Source organism: Ixodes scapularis, unplaced genomic scaffold, assembly GCF_016920785.2.
Source record: "Ixodes scapularis isolate PalLabHiFi unplaced genomic scaffold, ASM1692078v2 PGA_scaffold0__279_contigs__length_252992795, whole genome shotgun sequence".
NCBI lineage: Eukaryota > Metazoa > Arthropoda > Arachnida > Ixodida > Ixodidae > Ixodes > Ixodes scapularis.
Genome location: NW_024609835.1, coordinates 47,864,895 through 47,884,044, shown reverse-complemented (window position 1 = coordinate 47,884,044; position 19,150 = coordinate 47,864,895). Strand labels below are relative to the sequence as shown.

Here is a 19,150-nt window from a genome sequence, read left to right as displayed (position 1 = left end):
TTGGATATCTTCTGTTAAATTGGCGATAAAATAAGTGAGAAAACAAAAAGGTCGACGTGCAGTCAAGTTGGTACGTGTTGATCATGATGTTTAAACCCAGAAACTGGGAAGGAAACTTGAAGATACCTTTGAAGAGACAGTTTCTTTCCGAGTCTCAGATTTTATACGTCATGAATGACTAAAATATGTGTTCCCGAGTTCCGAGAAGTTATTTGAAATGCTATTTTCTATTCGTACAGAACACACTCTCATCTTTTCATCGCTTGTGTTAACAAACCTATGAAAAAAATGACAGACGTTGTAGGGCTCACACTTAATTAAATCATCCTTTGCTACTCGTAAAGTAATTTGTTGTTAATTAGGAAGGATGATACTATCGATTACTTCCGTCATACAAAAAATAAATCCTGTATGCATAGGTACCCAATAAGCATCCATGCACCTGTAATATTATCGGTAAAGAGTACAAAAAAGGAGTTTTAACATATAGGTTTACGGACCTTTGCATTTTTAGGTAGGTTTCTGAAATGTATAAACGCATTGTTGGAACATACCGCAATGTTTTTTTTTAAGCTGGAAAATAAAACAATTGATCAGACCTAAAGCTTTGGAGAAATTCGGTCGGAATACGAATAAGTGAAAAAAGGCATTTGCGCTAATAAATATCCTCTCGAGGTTACCTTTGACGAGTTTTGCTGACAAGATAGAGAAGAATTTAAACACGAATGAAGTAGATTGTTAATATAGTTCTATCTTATAATGGTGTGGTCGTTTCCCTCCAGATGATATCCTAACAAACAAATTGCTCGAATGTAACATGTTATTTGGTGTCTTCCAATACTCTTTTTCAGGTTTATTTGGAGTGGCCAGGTGTTCATAATGCGGGATTAATTGCGTAAACTTTGACAATTGTTTGCTAGCGCCGATTACTGTGTGATTTCAGTAAAGCGCAAGAAGAGGAGCCTCAAAATCATGCACACTGCTATCGTATCAAACTCTTAAATTTTATCGATTGCATCCAATACTTCGCTAGCCGCCTCGGTGGCTCCGAGGCGAGAGCGTTGGCCTACGGATCCCCATGTGGCGGGTTCGAATCCCGGCCAAGGCGCCCGCAATCTGACGGAGGCTTATCGCGGAGAAGGCGCCGTGTAACCGAGCTTTCGGTTGCACGTCAAAAGATCCCCAGGTGGTCCAAATTAATCCTCAGTCCTCCGCTGGGGCGTGCCAGATGCCCGTCGTTGGTTCGGCACGTAAAACCCCCATATTTGATTTGAATTGACTACTTCGCTGCAGTCCGAGAGGAGACTGCAGGGAACCATCAAGAGAACACGTCAGCACCTTAAAAAAACTAGAGCCACTGTATTACAATGGGTCGATGCAAACATTCGAGCTTCTGCCCATACAAACACAGGTGCATAGTTGAGGTGTGGGAATATAGCACACCGACGGCAGAAAAGCCGAGATCTCCTGAGCAGCTGATCGGGAACTTGATCCATGGGAGTTGCTTTGAGCGATTTCCGTCGAGTTAAGCGCCGTTCACACACTAGCAACCGAGTAGGACTGAAAGATGTAAGACCACTTTTAAACCTCGCTTGACGGCGTAGGACCAGATGCGCTGCTGCTGAACAGGTCGTACGCCGTCGCAAGAAGCTTAAAAACCGGCCTTGTCTCTCGGTCCTACTTGTCTCTCGGTCCAACTGCGAACGGCGCTTTAGCGAGGCTCAACACAGAGTTTTGTTCAGGGAAGATCATAACCCCTTGGGCGTTTTTTTATAAATACAGTACACCTAGCTCTAACGCACATAACACCACCCATACTGTGACTGTAAATTCGAGGCTTTGTACCAATTTTGTAGTAGATTTACGTAACTCGTTTATTTCACATCACTCGGGGATGGTTTTCGGGTCAAATTTTGCAGTTTTACAAAATGCATCTTTTGTGTTTCTCCCAAATAATTAACTGAGGCACATATCGCAAGTCCGGTGAATTCTTCGTTGTGAGGGCTTACTGGCTATCTAAGCGTCCATGCCAAAAATTGACGTTTCTTCCGACGGTTGGTATTGACATGCTTGCCCCCTTCCACTCTCCTCACTCGTTATTCTACCAAGTATCTAGTTACATTCATTATGCGACACTACCAAATGCGCTTCTGATACTGCGGACATTTGGGTTATTTCTGACGATTTGGAATATTCCCAAGGAATTGCCACAACTGAATTTGGCGAATCGTAAGTTGGGAAAGCTTGCAATTTTCCCTAGTCTGCAGAAACTATAAATTAACCACCGTAAGGTATCTATGCGGAAAGGTTAATGTACCTTAAAATACAAATTAAAAAAATAGTGCCACTTTGGACTCATTTTTATAAACCTAAAAATAAAGATGGGAGAACTGAGAAAGATAATTCAGAAGTTGCACCCCGCTTCAATTGAAGCTCCTATGGATATCTGAACGACTGCTAACAAATAAGCTTTAATCACGACTTTATAATATATAAAAATACAAATTTATAATTTTCACACATGAAGAAATAATCTAAAATAGCTCGGACGTATGCCGTCCACGAACATTGCCGTTGCCGAATGGCGTATAAAAACAGTCTTACATCCTTTTTATTTATGTATTTTACGGACTTTGGAATTACTTAGTAAACGAAATTGTAATTAGCGTAATTGAACTCATTTTGAAATTGTGGAAGAATATATATACCGTAGATTAAGAACTGAGTGGAGGGAAAGAAACTTGCAATCTCGGAGGGCTTAGGGAAACGTCAGCGTCTGCCTGTCCACTTGATCCAATTGTTTTCCAGTCGATAAGAAGATGCGCAGAGCTTCGCTGTTTCAGCGTTGAACGTTATACTTCTGCTCAGTTTAACAAAAAAATGCCACCGCTTTTCTTTAGCTAAAAAATAAATAACGTTAACTTCAAACTGAGCATGCATGCAGGATGTACGCAATAAATGGGAATAGGTATACGTATACACCAACTCATGTTTACAAACAAACCGGAGCGCCCCTAGCGGACGCCACCGGCGCCGCGCATGCGCGATGGATGGTGGGCAAGAAGCCCGCCGTCGCCCATAAACAAACCATTGAATTGTGTTGTTGTCGGCGTCGGTGGGAGTCCCCGTGCTCTTTTTCACGTTGGAATTGTTGATGCTACGTCCTCCTAACAATGTCTGACTACTTGAGCGGCTTCAGCAAAACTAACGAGGCAAAACTTTGCGTGAATATGACGTGCGCCGATTCATTTCACGTGGACGCCGCAGAATGGGCGCTAAAGCCTGACTCCCACGATGAGATTCTGCTCGCTGTTTTCAGACGCGACGTTGCTCGGACTGCAAAAGCGTGGACCGTAGCTGAGATGATGGATGACGATACTGAAAACCGCAAGTAGAATCGGGCATTACAAGTCGGTGATGGCCACTGGTAACAATAACGATAAACATCTTGTATCTGTTTACACTTAGCCTACTTACCCCAACCAACCTTCAAAAGTGTTTTGAGGCCTGCACTTAGTTCTTATCGCAATTACCGGGTCAACGTTTGGTTTCCGGGTCGCTGTCGTTTGAACGAGCTGACGACAAAAAGCAGCCAAGTTTGAAAGAGCAGACGACAGTTCGAACGCATGCTTAATGGGGTACGGGCAAGAAGCACCGCGTCCCGCGTCAACAAACCACTCGAATGTCGTGTTGTCGGCGTCTGTGTGAGTCTGCCTACTCTTTTTCACGTTGGAATTGTCGATTCTACGTCCTCATCGCAAGGTCTTACCACTTTAATTGCTTAAGCGAAATTATCAAGGCTCGTTACGCCGCTAAACTTTCCGTAAATAATTTGACGTGCGGCGATTCATTCGCATGAACGCCGCAGAATGGACGCCAAAACCATGATGAGATTCTTCCAGCTATTTTCGGTAGCGACGTCGCTCGTGTTGCAAAAGTGTAGAAGGTAGCGGCGATGATCGACGTCGATACTGAAAATCGGAAGCGGGAACAGACCAAGCGTAACAAGTCGGTGATGACCACCGGTACCAATGATCAACGTCTTGTACCCACTTTTTACACCGAGCCTACTTAAGTCTTTTGAGGTCTGCAATTACTTCTTATTGCAATCACCGGGTCAAAGTTTGGTCTACGGGCCGCTTTTGTTTGAACGAGCAGACGACAAAAAGCAGACGTTTGAAAGAGCAGACGAAAGTTCGAACGATCAGCCGGCCGTGTGAACTTGAAGACGCACTGAACCCGTGGGTGGTTCGGACAACTTGGCGGTTTTCTCTCGTTTATGTTGGAACAAAGCAAATACATCTGGCGACCACAAAGTGTTGCCCGCGCACGCAATCGTAGTTCGACAGCGTCTGGTTTGCCCTTTTCACGGCTACTATCCACGTTCTCGGACGAACGGAGGGGGCAAAAACACATGAAAACTGATCTTCAAACCTTTCCAGACTCTCGTGGTACAACCCCCGTCGCAGCATTTTGACGAGAAAGCAGGTTTTTTGTCTCGTTTCTTCCAAGGGAACACAGGAATGCATGTCTGGCACGGCGACTTCTGCCCACCGCCACAGACCGGAAGTGCGTCCGGCGCGCCACCACCGCGGCGTGACGTAGGAGGGTTGAGTTGGTGTATATCGCGCTAAGCGTAGACAATTAAATGTAAAAATTCCATGTCTCATGCAGACGTGCTCGGTACCGTGTTACAGCTATCGTTGGTCAGTTTACTTAGTAACTGTACTGCAATGCTTACCTTTCTTCCTGAGCAATGATATTATTTACACTTGGTATATAAGCTCAAGGACCAGGTTATTAGATTTCTATTTTAGCTTGGTTTAAGTCAAATGCATGTTTTAAAGTAAACCCCTCTCCCACCCCGAGAGAAGAAATGGCAAACCTATAGTTTAGAAAAGGAAACATTCACCAATAACAAGTTCATAGTTTATTATTGGCAGACCAAGTCGAGTCAGTATTTTCGGTTAACATTTAAATGCCGCTGTACAAACGGGACGTTCTGCAGGGAAGAACCTTCTCTCCCGAAGCTGGGAGACGGGGAGGGAAAGGGCGAGCGTTGGATGGAAAGGGCGTCTAGACTCTAGAGAATGGGATTAGGATTAACCTCGGGGCGAGCCATCCTTTCGAGAGGGAGTAGGGACGGAACAAAGCTGCCGTGGGGTTCCGGCTACCAGGTGGAAGAAAGATAAGCTTGTCAAACGGCGACCTCGAATGCGAGGACGGGCACATCAGAGAATTTGAAAATAGCTGCTTGATCAGCTGGACGACCCAGAGCGGTCTTCTGACTCTAGAAGGTGACTCGGATGAAGAAAACTCTAAAACTCTAAAAGCATTCTGGAACGTGAACTCTTGCCAAACATAAAAATAACACATGCATGAAAAACTACGAAGGCACCTAGGCTTTCTCCTATGATGTGAGAATGCGTGAGCATTACATACAGAGTTATATTGGCGCAACTTGCAATAAAGAAAAAACAAAAAAAAGTTATGTTGGCGCAACGGATAGCGCGCTAGTTTCACGATCAAGCGGGCCTAGCTTAGAAACCGGGCAGGGGATGGTTTTTTTTCTCATGTTCTTTTTTTTTTTTATTTCGTTTATTTTTTTTGTTAGGTCACGTGACAAGAAGAATCACATGAACAGACATTTTTTTTTTGTCCACGTCCCCAGAGATTTTTTCTTATTTCTCCTTTTCTTTTGTCCTTTTTTTTCTTTTTTTTTCGGTTTACGCTCCTTTTCGCAAGACTCTTTGCACCTATTTCGCGTTACCTTGGCGTTAGCCAAATCATTTTATTTATGGCAGGGAATTCTGCCGTACGTATCTTGTGTTACTATTACCCAACCCTGGCTTGCAATTCACATAGAAAATTTTGTCCGGCAACCAGTTTGGGAATGACGAGGCCAAATTTGTGTTATAAATTTTATTTTAGGTATAAGCATAATTTCGGCCTCGTTATCCGTCGGTCTCTATGATCGGCTCTTCAAGTATCTTTTGGGAAGGCAGACGACGGGCATTTTTAGAGAGCACGTGTGTCGACCAGAGTGAACATTGCTGAAGCGCCTCCAGTGTGATTTTGGCCGTAAATAACTGGAAGTCCCGGGCAAACCCACCCAATGTAGAAAAGTATCTACCTTTCTGGTTTCATACAGAGCTATGAGAGCCAGAAGGGACGAATCTCAGCCGAGATAAACAACCGGCTTGCAAACGCAATCGTGTTGATAATAGCGCAAATAAGTTTGTATGACTCTATCTGGCGGGTGTGCAGACGGTAAAGGCACGGAGGTAATATATGCTTTTGACTAGTCACCTCGCTAACGGTTGGGTATTGGCTGCAGAGATCCATTTCGCTTGGTTTTATTACCGGGATTATATCTTGATTTCTGTGTTCCTAATTTCACAGACAGAATGAAATTGCTTTTCTCCTGTGGCGTCATGGCGGGGAGACAGAAATCATTCAGTGTATCGAAATTTGACGCTTGTGCTGGTTCAAGAGCGCTTCCAAAAACCGTGCGTTCACGGCTGTGCAACATCAACATTGCGTAAACTGTCGTTACTTGTACTCGTATTGCGACGTGAGGGAACGAGCTATGACTGGGTGAACAAAAATAGGGAGAATGGGCGCGTGTGATTTGTTGAAGTTCGAATCAACAAATCGAGCTTCAACGAATGCGATAGTACTGCATTCACTCAACCAGCTATATGAGTTTTCAGATGGAGTATGCGATTTATGTTCTGCCTGTAGCACTTCAGCTAGATTAAAAAACAGAATCCACGTTGAAAAAAAAAAAAGTTTACGGTGACTCGAGCCGCTCCCGCGCCGAATCATCTTTCACGTAAGCGCAATTTTGGGTTCGATGCACGACGGGTCTTCAATCATAAAAAATATTTTGATTACGATCATTTGCAGCGCTAAAAATTTGAAAGCCAAGCAGTGAAAACAACGGTGTTCTTATAAATATTATATACATTTTATTTTACACTGTTTGAATACGCTTCCGTCGTTGGCGGACAGGGAGGTCTTGCAGGACCGTATGATAAAACCTACACTAAACCTGCCGCGCTTCGAAAAATGTTAATCCAATGCATACCAGCTTGTTCAAGGCGGACGGAGCGTTGCGCATCCGGCAATACGCATTCGGTCGCTGCCCGCGGCATTTCTTTTTCTTTTTATCTTTTTTTTTTTCTTCTTTTTCGAGCAGCGAAATAATTTTTAGTCAAGCAGCAGGCTTAACCCGCTTCGGCGGGTTAAGCTGGGTTTAACGGAGGCGTCTCCTAATCCATTCTCCGTCTTGGCCCTTCGGGGGAGGGCGGTAAACAGGTGTCGGAGGGCGGTGAAGGGAGGAAAGGAGGGCAGGAGAGGAGGAAACGCAAAAAAGTGGAAAGCGCGAACTGTACGGCGGCCTTTAAGCCGTGCTTGTCTTTTAGACTGACCATACGTCAAACAAATATGTACTCCAGCCCAATATTTCTTGCAAACTTTATTTTAGTGGTCTATTTCGGAGAACAAAAAACGATCTGATGATCAATTTTTGTCACGATTGTGAAGGAGCATCTTGTGGAAATAAATGTTCTTACACAAGGTGCTTTTTTTTTTTCAAATAAATATTGGTAAAACGTTGTACGTTTATGGCTAATATTACACTGCACGCCCGAAATAATATTCGCTCGATAGTGGTGTTTGATCCCTGAACCAAAAATGCTTTCCGAACACAAAATTCTCAAACTTTTCTTATTTATTGGTGGGTTCTGAGCAGACTTGGCGAATAATCAGAGTAGCGGATGACTTGTATTCCCAAGTTATTTTGCAATTTCCACATTTTCCCAGCAGTTATTGTAACATAATTTACTTACACAATTTAAGTCACAGAAAATTTCATGATTCTTCGCTACCTTTATAAAAAATAATCTATAACTGAAACTGGATTCTTTAATAGTGTTCCCCTAATTATGTACCTTTTTTTTTTTTTTTTTTTTTTGGCGGGAGAACATTCGGCATTTTGCACTGCACGCCACGGAGGCTAGCTCAGATGCTGTTACTCTCTCATTTCTTCTTGTTGTATAGCATGGACCGACGCGGCCATCGGTGTGGTTTGTCCCATGGGTCGTGTATTCCGTTTCACCTTGAAATGGATCGCAACGGCCTCTACGAGCAATCGGAGTCAGTCCTAATGCCGTACGACTGTCATGGGACCTTCGAAAAGGAAGCAGCTTCCCGTACTTGTGTAGTCACGCGATAGGTATACGTCTACAGCGCTGGACCTACTGAAATGGCTCATAGTTTCCGCTGCAGTTCATCGTAGGGCGTACCAATCGGGGAGCAAGGGCTTGCACCCCCCCCCCCCCCCAGTTCTCAGAGTTGGGGGGGGGGGGGGGGAGAGCAAGGCATGGGTTTTCCCACATGAAACAGCCCCCACTGGGCAGGGCAAACACTGACCCACGGCCCCCAAGAGATCACAAGGGCACCGCCCCCCCCCCCCCCCCGACCCGGGGGGGGGGGGTCAGGTTGGCCCCCCCCCCCACCCAAAAGCAAGTTGGTACGCCACTGTCGTAAGGTTAAACTGAGTATAGTGGCTGGCGTGCTGAGGTAGCGGAAGACAGGCGGGCAAAGGGAAGACAGGCGTCTTCCATTTGATCATCTGCTCGTGGGTTGAAGCAACGTTCAGTCTATAGGTTCAGTCAGTTGGACTGGGCGTGGAAGGAGCGACGGAAGTTGGAACGCGGAGAAGAGGACCGATGCGTCGCTTCACGCCTCCGATAGTGTGTGCACATAGGTGATTTTCCCTCTACAAACAAAAACGCCGAAGAGTTTCAACGGGCGGTCCGGACGGTGGCCTTCTTTGGACGGTCCGAACTCAGGCTCGCAAATTCACCCGTTGTATTTTTTTTTTTTTTCAATCTGGTTCGCGTCAATTTTTTTTCGGTGCTATAACTGGTTCCTGCGCAACCAAACTGTACCGGGCTTCATTAAAATTAATTTTGGCTTTTATTCTTTCTTTGCCTGTACAGTGACGTAAATTAAATGCCTAAAGGTAGCAGTATATTTATTTTATTTTTTGCATATGTCGATTGTGCTATAGTGCCTACCGCGCGGCCACCCCACGCTTCTCTCTTGTCAGCTCGAAAAAAAAAAAAAATGTAACTCAGGCATGTGCTTAAAGGGATGGTGAAGCGAAATTTTGATTTTACAAAATAAGGTAGCAGGAGTGTTTAACGGGGTGCCACAAACCCCAAAACACCACTCATAAACCGATATCTCGAACGGATGGCCGTATTTTTGCAAAATAAGGATGCGATTGAGTGAGAATTGCGACGTCGCGTTTCCTGCAGAATTGTTGAGGAGGGAGAAAACGGCCTCGCTTCCTTCCCTCTTCGCGTCGTCAAAGCGAGAAGAGGAGGAAACGAGAATCGCGACGTCACGGGCCTTTTTAGTCTTGTTCCCCAGCGCGCTCTTCTTTCACAAAAATACGACCATCCGTTGGAGATATCGCTTTATGAGTGATGCTTTCGGGTTTGTAGCACCCCGCCTAGCGCTTCCGCGTTGTTTTCTGAAGTCAAAATTTACATTCAGCATCCCTTTAAGGCAAGCATATTTAGAATTAGAACCGCCAAGCATTTTACAAGTCGGATATTCATTACGATACCGGTTTCCGAGGCGGTGTAAACAGAAAGAAGTTCTCGACGAAACGTCGTACAAGATGTGCCGTTAAAACCGACGTGAGCAACTCTCCATGCAATGAACGGTCGATGAAAAGTCGCAGTATAGAAGAAAACGATATGACGATGAAACGCTGTTCGATGAACTCATTGACATGGGTCGGAAACGTCATGAGCACAAGGGTATGACTATGGTGCCTGGAGCGCGTCTCCAACTGGTGTGTTTAGCGTCCTATTCCGGCCATACATCAAAACTGGTCACCAAGTGGCAACAAATGACGTCACACAAGCCGGAGTGCCATGCTATCGGATGTCGCGATCCTGGCGGTTGGCCGTAGAAATGCTGATGAAAAGCACGAGCGAAAGCGAGTGTTGCTGTCGTCACGGCGTCCCATCTTCCGGCTGTTGTAGCTTCCGTAGACTGCCACAGTGGAGAGCGACCTACAGCAGAACAGGCGTCTGCCATATACACCACAACTGTTGAGACGCCGCCAGGATCGCGATCGGCGACAACATGACACTTCTATGACGTCATCAGGCGGAAATCGAGGGACCACTTTTTTGGACGCGGTAAACACACCAGTCGGAGACGCGTTCGAGGCACCAAAGTATGACGTTTAAAAATGCTTTGATGCCCTTCAGCACCAGCGCAACCTGAGCTTTCCCAAAACGTGCGCTCTCAGCTTTCTACCGTCGATAATATTTGTAGTCTGACGAGCGCGTAACCGAAGCACGACCAAGGTTCTGCTTCCAGACTGCGCACTACAAACTGCACGGTCTGGAAGCAGAACTTTTATTGGATTATTTTTTGCTTTATTATTTTGCCACCGACTAATGAAATTATATATATCTACCATTTTTATTACTATGAACGGTCACAATAATGTGGCACTGCGTGATATTGAATGCGGTATCGCAATACAAATTTATGAGAACATCGAATTTTCGTTTACTTCTTAAAAAGTATTCGAGCAACAAATGTAATAAAAAACAGTGAAAGTAGCTGGTAAGGTAACGAGTAAAGTAATCAACTACTTTTTTGCAGAGGCTATTCGTAACCGGAATCCTTTACATTTAAGGCGGAGTAATTTGTAATTCTAATCCATTACAGTTTTCAAGGAACGGGCACACGTCTGGTTGTGAGCAAATAGTCGAGTTTCGCTTTCTGCACAGCGCCCCTTTAGAATCATTTGTCCGGTACGATGCGCTTAACTTCGACATGAGCAAAACGTTGCATTAAGGATTATGCCAACAAATATTAGGCGCAAGATGTGGCATGGTTTTATAAAACACGATCAATATGGGCGGCTTATTGCTGAGAGTGCATCACGATAATGCCTAGGAACGGTGTTTGTGTGAAATACTTACTTACACTTCACGAACAGCAGCAGATTTTTAATTAATTTTCTTACTCTCTCGCACTGTGGTCGTTTCCCAACAAATTTTACCGTAATGAACAATTTGACTTTCTGTTTTAAGTCTTTCGATAATTTTTGTTGCTAGGCTTCGAAGGTCCAGGGGTTCATTCTATTGATAATTATTGTTGGATTGAAAATTATCTGTTAACGTCGATTTAGATGACCTTCAAGCGCTAAAAGATATATTTATGATTATGTTATGTTTTAAATTCTTAATGAACGAAATACACCAAAAGTGTAATGCCGAAAGAGTTCAGCCTTCAGTACTTATTATAACTGCAATCCAAAATCCACACTACGAGACGCGATGCAACGGCAGCGACTCGCGCATATTTAAAACTTTTATTTTTTTATGTCACTGTTTTATATTTGACTCTAAATATTGTAAAGGATGCGCCTGAAAACGGGAGGTGATTTTGTTATCTAAATATCTGGAAGACCAACCTGGATATTTGCTCATTATCATGGAATTGTATTCAAAGTGCCCGAACTTACCTGACACAAGACACATATACGTTGCTATTGCAGTGGCCACCGGGCAGTGCTGGTATGCGGTCGAAAAATCAGGCGTGATGGCGATGCATTGACAAACGCGGATTAAGTGCCTATAACAGCACGCAACTAAGTTCACGCCTTTCAGCAGTATTGTTGAAATACGATTGCAGTTACCCGAAGCACAGTACATGTTATATGCGTGCGTACTAAGTCAGGGGAATAGATTAAAAAGATATTGAGATCTCACACTGAGCAGAAAACATCTAGAGCTCAAGCACATCCGTAATGCTGCCACCTTAGTCAGATTCAGCGGAGTAAGAGAGGCATAGTATCAAATTAAAAATTTATTAAACCATTCAAACAGAAAAACACAACAAAAAAACACGCTGGTGGTACGTTAACCAGAGCAATTGTGATAAGTATTTTAAAATAACAATTAAAAAGAAAAAGCACGGTTTTTTATTTGTCAGTCGTGATTCTGGAACACAAGTGTAGTTCCGTAAATTCTGAGCGATGTTTTTCTTTACATTTTCAGATTACTTTCGATACATATTGGTCTATACCACTGTCAACACGAAATGACTATTAGATATTTCTGTGATCTATTTACTGTAGTCTTTTGTAACATAAGAACTGCGGAGAAGCGATCCATCCCAAAGTTCAGACAGCAGTAGCGTCATTAATGGGGAAACGTCAGACATGCCATAACTGAAGTAGCGATGCAACACCACCGTTCACTTCTCAGGTTTCCAGCCAATGAAATTACGGCGTTAGTTAGATTTGGACCCCGAAGAACGAATCGTGAGGCGAGATGCGTTAACATAATTAGCTGCGCTACGCGTATGCTAATTAGGCTTTCAGTCATCAGGCTGGTACATCGGAGGTCTCACCTAACTTGGGAACAGTATATAGCCACACTTCTGCTCATATAAACACAGAAAACAACAAAACAATAAAACTGACACATGAAAATCAAGTTGTTAAGATATGTGCAATTCGACGCCGAAGGGAAACTTATTAAATGTTTAGTCCACCACCTCCCACTGCGCAAGTCTCAACGCTCCTTCAAATGTCTTCCCACCAAGTTTTGTTGCTTCTGAAAAACAGGACTTCATTCTGTTCGATGCCGCTCGTCTGGAATCTTCGGATTACGTGTTGCACGCAAGCGCTACCCCTGCTGTGCAATTGTTACCTTGGTACGACCTTATTCCCTACCAGTTCCTCTACGTACACCGTAAGCTCATTATTTATTTGTGCAATTGAGACAAGAACGACAACCTAGGTACGTCAGCATATATTATGCTAAAATAAAACCATATGCCTAAACATATATTATGATAAAACCCGGAGGTTCGCTGCTTTAAACTATTTCAATATTCCCTTCCCGATTCTGGAAAATGTAGTATAAAAGGCACATTGAAAGAATATATTTTAGACTGAAGGACACAAAGGGGGAGGAAACTAAGGCACACGGGTGTCGTCTCCCTGTCTTGGTGTTTCTTCTTATCATTGGGGGTGTAATTGTAATCTTTTGTTTACTGCATATCTGAAAGCTTTACAATGTCAATAACAAGACCATATGCCGAGGCGAACTTTTTCCTGGTTCAAGATACTTCACCAGCTGGATTGCACCTGTAAGAAAAAGACTACAACACCGGAAAATCAAATGAAAGGAAATTAGCTGTGATTGTTTATTTCCGTAGCAACAAGCACCCATCCACGCACTCTAACACAAACACAAAAAAATATTAATTTAGAAATCAAATAGAAATTAAAAGCACGCACCCAGCAAGTCTCCGTTCAAGACATTACGACACGACAATGCCATTTGATACTAAATGATAATAATAAAAAAAAAAAAAAAAACGCTGCATTCCTGAAAACAACTGTAGTTACAAACGACCCGTGTTCTTCCAAAGTCGCCCTCGTGAAGCTCGCAGCCGCTGCTCCATCGCCGAGTTGTCGTTTCGTATGTACCACACAAACCTCTCTAGAACCGAATTTGTAGTCTTGTTGCAGACAAATTCGGATCTACAGGGTAGATGTAGAACACTAGAGCTCAACTTGCGATGCCAACGCCGCCGCCTCGGCAAGCCCTCGGTGCCATCGTCCCGCTTGCGCTCTAGTATTTGAGAGATTGGATTAAACGGGAGGAACATTGAATAGAGCGGCCGGACCGCTGGACTCGGAGTCCAATCAGCGGGGCCCGGGGGAAGAAGAAACCGGCCGATCCGACACGCCTTGTGTCAGTCAGGCTTTCTTCTCGGAGTCGGCGGCAGTTTGTCTTCCCTAATTGGTCCCAGGAAGCGTTTTTGTCCTCCGTGCCGTGTCCCTCGCCTCGGCTGATCAGCCCGCGGACCGGCGGCCTTGTCCTCCGAGTTCTATGGGTGGCCACCGCCTCAGCCCGGTTCTTTCGGCCCGCCGTGGCTCCCATCCTGCGGTGATCTGAAACGATTGAATGAAAAGAGAAAATGAGCGCTTCATCTCGCTCTCCGGAGCTTTATTTTTATTCGTTTTACTCTACTATAGTCAGCGCTTCAATGTGAAGCGTCTGTTGGAGCGGTCGCGAGCTTGATCGACCGGGCTGTAAATCATTAGGGAGTTGAGTTTAGTACGTCTGCCGGAAAAGAGGTACCCTAAAAGAAGTTACTACTGAGTGACTTAAGAAAAGAAAAAAACAAAAACTATAGTCTATTCTACACGGTAAAACTGCATTAACAGAAGTCGACATGACCAATAATTGAATGTTGACGATGAAATATTCGTCCGATTCGAAAGCTTCGATATGACTAACTCAGTGGCAGGTGCTCACAGTCGCTGGGCGTGCCAATAGGGCTTGTAATGCCAAGGATTTACAACCCAGTGGATATTCCGTGTTTCACTTCAAGGTGTTATTTCATACACAATAAAGGGTATTGGTGTACCAAATAATGTAGTATCCCGAAGTACAGCAAAATACAAGACAAAAGAAAACAACAACAATAACAGAGATCTGTAAACAGTCACTGCGCACATGGCAGTGGAGCCACCCGTGTGATAGAAAGTTCAGCGGTACTTCAGCCGAACGCATGGTATATTTTTACTACATTTACCCCCCCTTCCGCGATACGAAACGTCCGTTAGCGCAATTCGAGACATCCACATGAGACTCGCATTTACAGCATGAACAAAATTTGTGTGCAGTCGCCTCAATGTTTAAGAGGGATTCCCACTTCTACAATGAGGCTGGGATATACCCTAAAAGAGCATCAAACTTCGCCAAGATGGAAGCACAATACGTTCCATCGTGGGATCAGACTTGGCCCTCTCAATCTTCTCCCGTGAAGTGAGCGATCGAGGAGAAAAAAACTCAATCCGCTGCGCGGACATATTGAGGAGTCAGGTTGCGATGGTGGGGATATCAAAGGGCCCCCTTTCTCTCGTCACGCATCACACCTCCTCTCCTTTCTGTCCATGGGGACGGAGCGCGCGTTGACAGGCCGCCAAGAGGGCGAGAGATGCAATGATTAGGAGGGCGACATCGAGCCGAGCTGTCGAGCACGGACCGAGCGCCTAGCCCCACTTGTGCCCAGACGTGACTCGCATCCAGGCCGGGACGGGCGCGACAACCGGCGACGTCGAGTTGTCGACAGCGGAAGAAGCTTCGAAAGAAGGCGGGGAACCCAATGAACGAGGGTCGTTGGACGTTGATCTGCGCCCGTCGCCACCTCGCGAATCCTTACTTGGTCTTTGCGAACCCGCTAAAAATCGAATACAAAAATATTATATACATATATAAAATACAATAGTGCGTCGAATAGTACCTGATGAAAAAACGCGCGCCTGTGTTTGCGTGTAGTTCGGAGGCTGCGCAATACCTGATGCAAAAGGAACCTTTATAGTGAAGCGTGCAAGACAGAAAATGCCTAAGATAATACCTCACGTTCGATGGGTGTGGTACGGTACGTTGACACAAGCAGATGCGACGGAGAGACACATGGTATGAAACACAACACTAACAGTGCTGTTCAGTAGTAAGAGTACAACAGTGCGCGAAAGAGTTAGCGCGAACACGGCTTGGGCGCTTTTTCTCATGTAACTTCGAAAGGGTTTGGCAAGCATCAAAATTTAGCCTTTGGGTTATTACCCGAACTAGGCAGGCCCTTTCCATCAGTGTAGCAGTTTTGATGACAATACTTCAATGCCGAGAGAAAGACAGTGAAAACCGGCGATGGTTTGTTCGCGCTGACAGTGTCCCAGAGTGTAGATCTCAAAAATATATTTATGTTCGTATTTTCAGGGGTTTACGAGAAATTTTGCCTTTAACCAGGAGAAACTATGGCGAGAGCTCACCGGGATCGAAAAACAAAACAAACACAAAAAAAAACAAGAAAAAATAAAGCTTTTTTTAAGTATTATATTTAGTATTAGTAAACGCTAGCGAAGTAAACGATAGCGAAGAATATACGAAGAATTCTAAAATAGCGTTCCTCCACTGCAACCCAGACTCAATTACCTCACGCTTTGAGTCCCACCAAGATGCAGTACTAGCTGTTCTTATGCACGAGAAATGCTGCCATCTGGAGAACATGTTACTTCCTATTTATACTACGCATGTTCTGTCAACGCCAATATGGTAAGGCACATGTAGCCTAAAACTGGTTTGTTGCATTTCCTCTACACCTGTTAACTAGACGATTTGAGACAACTCAATACGCTTTGGGGCGAACCAGGAAAGCCACGCTCTTTCCGCAGGATAGCATGCGCACCAAAGGCCGAACACGCGTTGCGAATCCGGCACACGCACGGTGTGGCGACCAGAAGCGTTTGAGGTTACGTAATTCCAAAACTCCCCAAGAATACTCTTCAATTTACGCTAAGACAGGTCGTCGAACAAAGAAAGAAGTACGAAAAGTGTAAGAGAACGGCAGAAGCGCCGACGGCTCCGAATGCGAGCGGTCCATCCGACGGGCCCAGAACCAGGGGAGGGGGGTGCCGGCGTGCCGCCGAAGGGCGACAATCGGGAAAGCCGGAGCCGCCATGAATCATTTCGCTGACACGAGGACGCCATCTTGGAAACCAGCCGAGCGACGGTGGGAAGCGGATAAAGAAAAATAAAGAGGAACGAAAAGAGAGTGGAAACTCAGGGGGGAGAGGGCAACGGACAAAGAGAAGGCGAACGTGGAGAGGGGCAGAACCCCAAAGCGCATAGCAAAAGAATAAAAACTGAGACGAACGAAGAGAGAAAAAAAAGAAGAAAGAACCCGGTGCAAAACACGATGTGAGAGAGAAAAAAGAAAGCGGAATGAAATGAGAGAGGCAGAACAGAAAGAGGAAGAGTCTCTTCTGGTCGTTGTTTTTCGTTTTGTTTTTTTTTTCTTCTCCGCGCGTTCTTCTTCGCTCGGCTTCGGCGTGAGGAGCAGCGAAACAAAACTTGCGCTCAGTTCATGGAACATACGGGCGTACAACCGCGAAGCAACCAACGCGCAGCCTGAGCCTGAAATATATAGATTAAAAAAAGAAAAAAAAAAGAAAAAGAAATGTAAATTTCGAGAGAGACAAAACCAGTCCGACTTCGGTGTATGCCGCCCCAGCCGCTCGCGCATTCGGCGCGGCGGCGGCGTCGGTTGCTCCTCTTTCGTTTATATCTCATTATTTCCTATTCGGAAAGTGACTAGACCTTCGCTTTTTTTTTTTACTCTCCCCTCTTCCTTTTTGCGTTCCCCCCTTCTTATTCCGGGACTGGAGGAAAGATGGAGGAATAGAAGAAGACACAACAGGGGAAAGGGACGACTTCGAAAGAGGCGAAAGCGCAGATTAAAAGGAGAAGAGGATGCGCGACAAGACGCGGCGAAACAGAAAGTAAATGAAAGAAAAGGAAAAACTGGTTTTTTGCGCGTTTCTCTGACTGCGGCGCGCGCGCGCGAATCCGAGCTCGCTGCTGCTTCTTCTCGCGCGCACACAAACACACAGACACACCGGTCGGGTTCGGGAGGTGGGATGGGCAGAGAGCAGGCAGCAACTTCGCCCCGTCTGCCTCGGCACACTGAAAACGCCGCCGCCGCCGCCGGATTTCTAGAATAACGAGAATAAAAGCGGAGGAGCCCGTGGCACCACCCCTCCCCAGCGGGGTCTAAATACGAGGGTGTAGCGACGGCGCGCTGTCTCCCCTCCGCCGCCCATCCCAGTCGGGTTCCTCTGATTGGGGGGAAGAGTCCCCCGCTGGCTGCTCCCTGGCTCGCCCTTATCTCGGTCGGATCCGAAAGGTTCCGTTCCACCCCGCGCGGCGGTGACTGCGTGTCGCCAGCGGGGGCCATTTTTAGGTTTCGAGGGGTTGTTTTCGCCCGACACTGAGACGGATGCCGCTGCAGCAGCGGCGGACTAAATGTCATTTTGATCGCCCAGCTCCGATCCTCCACCCCACGTACGGGACGCGAGGCTCTTTCCTTCTCGTCCTCTTCCCCCTCACTGGGAAAGGAAGCGAACGGTTCCTCTTCGTACGTCTATATGAATGTCTCCATCATCATCTGATCATCCTGCACTCGGTTTTGGGGAGGGGGAGTCAACGGCATTGAGCTCGTTCGGATCATTGATTCGGACGTCCAGCAGCGCCTCTTCAGCGGCCGGTGGTTCGGGTGTGCATAGTTCGTTGCAACCATGGGAAAAGGGCCCAGAAGCACGTGCGGAACAGAACACACAGTCGCCTCCCCCACACCCCAGACTACTCAATATTTTGTAGCCTGCTACGTTCTATATATCGCTCCATTTAAGTCAGTCATTTGACACAATACGCGGGACGGTTCCAACGTAAAAGAAAAATCCCAGATGAGATCTCCAAAACGCATCTTTAAATTTAAAAAGAAGAGGGAGCCACCGCCCCCCCCCCCCCCTTTTTTTTCCCCCGAAACCTCCCAAGCCTCAAGGTCAACATTTTTTAAATAAAAAATGGGACATGCATCGGCTTAATTTCGGAAGAAATGCGGAGTGTTTGATGACGTAACACATGTAAGATCAACAAAATAAACATGGGAAACGTCTCGCCTGCGACGTCATATCTCTTCTCCCCCCGCCTGACCGGCCCTGCTAACGCCGCATCGAAAACAAACCAAATGTCATGAAACCACACATGCTGCAAGTGCTGTGTATGTTCTATACAACATCGCGAAAGGGAGGCACCGATAGGCCCGACGAATATGAACAAATACAAAATAAAAACAAAGAACTCCCAGTACGTAATACCCTGAGGATGACAACCCTAAGAATTAAAATCCACTCCCTATCTGCACGCAGCCAGTCGATGCCGAAGAAGCAAAACACCACCGCCACGAAACGCCACCCGACGCGAACTCCGAGAGAAACAGAATTTCGCAAAACACCAAGATTCGAGTGTAGTATATCCTGTATATATCGCCCGCCCCACGAATCCGTTCTCTTTTCCGTACATTTGTAAAACAGAGTTAGCGCTCGTTTGTCTTCATGAATTGCCTGATTTATCGCGGCACGGTGGCCTCCTCGCCGAGCGCTCCGGGCCAGACCTCGGAAATGCTCCATCCACTTTAAAGGCGCTTTCTTTCCCTTTCGCCAACTGAGGCGCGGTATATA

General features: G+C 45.7%; 1 long non-coding RNA gene across 1 annotated transcript in view; it reads right to left on the bottom strand.

Moving 5' to 3' along the window:
* Positions 1–11,898: 11,898 nt before the first annotated feature.
* The window catches only part of LOC115316765, a 34,740-nt gene continuing 27,488 nt past the window's right edge, over positions 11,899–19,150 (bottom strand). Inside the window, exon 2 of the long non-coding RNA XR_005718040.3 lies at positions 11,899–14,014. This is a non-coding gene — a long non-coding RNA (uncharacterized LOC115316765). The remainder of the gene's footprint in view (positions 14,015–19,150) is intronic.